The sequence below is a fragment of the Apteryx mantelli genome, chromosome 14 (genome assembly GCF_036417845.1).
Source record: "Apteryx mantelli isolate bAptMan1 chromosome 14, bAptMan1.hap1, whole genome shotgun sequence".
Taxonomy (NCBI): Eukaryota; Metazoa; Chordata; class Aves; order Apterygiformes; family Apterygidae; genus Apteryx; species Apteryx mantelli.
Genome location: NC_089991.1, coordinates 21,762,977 through 21,767,670, shown reverse-complemented (window position 1 = coordinate 21,767,670; position 4,694 = coordinate 21,762,977).

Below are 4,694 nucleotides of genomic sequence, written 5' to 3'. Positions count from 1 at the left end.
CTGCTGTGTGTCCTCTGTGCCCATGCAACCCTAAGCACTATAAAAGCATGCATCACAGCACAACTGGCAGGAGTCCTGCTGCTCCCAGCTGGTTCACTTTGTCAGAGCAGGGACCAAGGTCTGAATCCCCGGGACTAAAGGCAACAGCTTGTTCTGTTCCCCTGCTCTCTTTCCATCCCTCATTATTTTTAACTACTTTTTTTAAAAGCAGAGGTGAGAAGTGGAGCAATGTGCTCCCGTGTCCTTGCCAAGGCACCACAGTGTCTCCTCAGGTGTGGCACTGGGTGATTCCCCGGCCCAGCACTCCTGAGAGCATCCGGCTAATGCAGGGACCAGCCGAGGCTCCCCGAGATGTGCCAGGAGCAGGGGTGCAGGGAACCCAGCCCCTCCCTTCCTCCTTATGCAGAGCAGCTCTTCTTCTGCCCTGCCCAGACTCTGTGGGCAAGTCAGAGCATGAGCCAAGTTTTCTGCTGTTGTGTCTCCCATCTCCTGCGTAAGTCACGCTGGGAAGGGCAGGTCTGATCTGGTCTCCTCTCCCTGAGTTTCCTCCTGCTTCCCTTAGTTTGCAGGAAAAAGGCAGGATTTTGTGGGGAGAGGCCACAGCTGCCCTGACAGCCACTGACTCCTGTTCTGAGGACACAGAAACCTACTTCTATCAGTGCCTGTTCACACAGACCACCTTCAGGGCAGGACAGTCTCCCAGCCACTGTTGCAGGACAAGCTGGCTGGAGGTGAGCTTGCAAGGACATCTCTGCAGACCCAGAGGGGACTGTTGAACCCTAACAAAAGCTGGAAATGGGTGTAATTCTCCTTGTGAAGGAGGTGTGAATAGCAGATCCCCCAGAGGAGGCCAGGCCAGCTTAGCAAGTGGCAGGGACTTGATAGATTCAGCTGGATTCTTGCAAAGCTGTGCCTCCAGATAGCTCCCCTCTTTCTGCCCCCTCCATCCTCTCCTTCTTTTGGGCCAGTGCTGCCAGATGCTCCGCTGGACCAGCTGAGGCCACTATACTGGCAGGACATGAACCCACCAGTGTCCTGGCCAAGGCATGCCTGAGAGTCAGTACAGACAGTAAAAGAAACCTCTGGGATGCCTGTTCCTAGGCCTTCAGCCCTGCCAGGCCCAGGGGTGCACAGGCAGTGAGGCAGTGAAGGGGCAGAAGGACCACACACACCTCCTGTCTGGCCTTTTGCTTAGCACAGCCTATTGCTTTCTGTGCAGGAACCCCTGTGTTAAGCCCCATGAGCAAGAAATCATGTTTGTAGAGGACTACAGAGAGTGCCAGAGAAAGGGGACAAGAGGGATGCTACTACAGCCCAAGGTCCTGGCATGGGCATGGTATTGGGAAAAGCGAGCTCTGCCCTTTGGAAACGGCTCACAGCACAGGTTGTAGGGGAAGCTGGTCATCTCTTCAGGTTTCTGATAGTCTGATCCTAGAAAATCCCTCTCAAGTCCAAATCCCAAGATCAGTTCCTACTTTGAGCCCCAAACATGATTTGTCAGCCAGGGTTTCAGAATGAAGATTCTTGGTGCTCTGCTATTTCTACTTGAAGAAATCTCTGGTGATGCAGAGGATGGGTGGAGACTGGAGAAACCTTCCTGTTCTCTGCAGAAGTCTGCCTAACCGTGAAGCAAGAGATTGATTAATCATTGCTTGAATAATTGCAGGGCACTGCAGACAAACTGTTCCCAACAGCCTGTGAAGGGAAGGGGTGAGGCGGAAGATTCACCACCTGCGAGGCCAGAGGAGGTCACTCACCCTGGCCCATTCACGCATCAGCCTTAGATAGCTCCCAAAAGCTGGATTAAAAAGAGACATCTCTTTTTAAAAAGAGATCTAATCTTTTTACAAAGGCTTGAGCAATGCTGTGAGCCCATCATCTCCCTGAAAAAAGCTCTTCCAATGTTCAAATGTTTTCACCACTAGGAAATTGGCTTTCAATTCAAGGCTGAATCAGCCTCTCTTCAGCTCTAACACTGCTCTTGTTGCACCTTGCTGTGGGATTTAACAGTTCACCACTATATTTTCCATGTGGGAGGACATAGGCTGGGTCAACAGAGCACCTGAGAATGTTTTTTAATGAGCATCACATCATTAGACCTGGCTTTCCAGTCTGTGGCCCCATCTGTGGTGCTCCTTCAAGCTCTTCTGGTATTTCCCTATCTTCCTCCAAGTGTAGATGCCAGATGCAGCATTCCAGGAATGACTCAGTCTGGACACCCAGCAACCACAGCAGGGTGCACTAAGTTCATACTGGGGTAACTATCCACACTTATCTCTATTTCCTCTTCCATGGGCAAATCTGCATTGCTGGATGAAGCAGATACACCTGTGAGGGCTTCAAATGAGCTACTTGGTTACTAGTTCAAAGCTGGTGTTCATATCTCCACCCTGTATAGGCATGCCTACAGTCACTGCTTTCCAAGATCTAGCCTGCAGGCTTAACATGCAAGCTTTGTTTCCAGATATATTCCTGTGTTTATCTGTATTCAAATGCACCCTGACCATTTAACCAGGTGATTCAGCATGAAATCATCCCTGTTCCTCTCTGTCTCATCACTCTTTGTGTCATTTTCAAGCTTTACCAGCAAAGATTTCATATCTTCATCTACATCATTGATAAAAATATTTAATAGCAGTGGACGAAAAACTGATCCCTGGGGGGAGGTAGGTAGAAATAGCACTACTTACTGATATCTACTCATTAGCAACTACCTCTGAGATCTGCCAGTGAAGCAGTTTTAATCCATCTAATATGTGCCCTGTTAATTCCTTATAATGCAAGTTTTAATCAAAATGTCAGGTGGAAGTAAGTCAAATGCCTTGGAGAAATCCAAGTGTACTATATCAACACAATCGCCTTTCTCAACCAGACCTATAATCCTGTCAGAAAAAGACAACAGGTTTGTGTGACAAGCCCTGCTGTCCATGTCGCCGTGTGCTGACTGCTGCTCCTTCTCTAACTCCTGATTTTGGGGACCTCAAATCACCGTTTGTTCTTGGACCCAGAAATCCACGTGAGGGGCGAGAATCCACTGGTGCCGAGCAAAACCCCCTTAGCAGCCCTTATCCCTTTTCTTCTGGTTCATGCCCACGTTTCCTCCTGACTTGTATTTATATTTTGGGGAAGGTGATCCTCAAGGAAGGGAAAGAGCTTCCCGGGCCAGAGAGAGAGATCTGTGGTGCTCAACTCCAGGCTTCTGTCCCAGAACATCTTTCTAGTGTGGCAGTGGTGGAACATGAGCAGCTCCAAGATGAGAGGTGGGCTGGGCATTGTGGGAAGAGGAGAGCTCAGGGGCTTCCCCAGCTTGCAGGATATTTCATCCTCCGTCACCACAAAGCTGGGCCAGATCTGCATTTGCAGCAGCCTACAGAAGCTGCTTCTGTTGTCTTATTTTTGTTATTTTTGAGAGGATATTTTAGTGCTGAGCACATTCCCTCCTGTTGCCATGGCAGCCGTGACAGGGGTTATATACCGTGAGAAAAATACCAAAATTAATGAGTGAGTGAAAGTGCAGCCGAGAGAAAAACAAGGTTAAAAAAAGAGTTAAAACAGTAATAAAAACAATCTCTCAATAATTCGGCAGCAGGCATCCCACAGGCAAGAGAGAGACAGACCATTCCAAGTCGCTCAGCCCCTTCATCGATCCCGGCGCGGGGGTCTGCCACTCGCATTCTGCGGCCAGCACGTCTCCCCAGCTATACCCGCTTGCCAGCGCAGCACAGTCCAAGTGATGCGCCAGGCAGTGCCTCTCCCGCAGCATCCCACTTACGCGCAGGATCAGGCTGAATTCTCCGAGCCCCTGCCCCCGCAAATCTGCACCCCTTCATTACGAAGAGCAGTGGTAGGCATGCGGAGGAGAAGTTCTTTAATGTGCTCATTTCCTTGCATTTGGGTTTTGAGGATCTTTTGTTTTTAATTGTAGAAACAAGTGAATTGTCAGAACATCTGTGTTATTAGCATTTGCTGCCCAATCCGTGCTGTTGCTTCTCCTGCGGAGCCCAGAGCTGATGAGAGAGAGAACAGAAGAGCCTTTGAACTCCTTGCAGCAGACGGCAGCCAGGTTGCTGCTTGTGTGTGTCGGGGAGGGGGAATTTATTCTCTTGTAAGGTTCATTTGCTCTCCGTGTTTCCCTTTCTTCTTGCTTTCCCAAAGATTTATCTGGATGCTCTTCCCTCGCAGACTGTTCTTCTGACAAGGCCCAACTGGCACCAAAAAGCATCTATCACTGTGTGATGCCAGAGCAGCCTGGCCTAGGGTATCCGCTGGGCTAGGCAGGTGAGAGCCTCCAGCAGCGTCTTGAGGCTGACAGCACCAGAAAGGAACCCCAGGAGCAGGCGGGTGGGAAGGATCTGGATGTTCTCATGAAGCACCCCTGGCCAGGGAGCTGGAGCCAGAGCCATGTGATATGATGGTTCCCCATGGCTCAGACTGGCTCTGCTTTCCTAGGAACAGGAGACCCTAGGTATGGGCCAGTGACTCTTGTTAATACCTAAGAGAAAAAATAGGGTGCTGCAATGCCGGCAATGGGCTGGGCTCTCCTTATTGTCAGAGGACAAGGGGAACTTTGGGAGGAGCCTGGACACTCTCAAAGGCCAGCTGGCAAAGCAGGAAAGTAGAGACAGACATATCACCCTTGGGATGCCCCTTTCCCATTGGCACCTGATTTATATCCCTCCTCAAGACACCTTTTC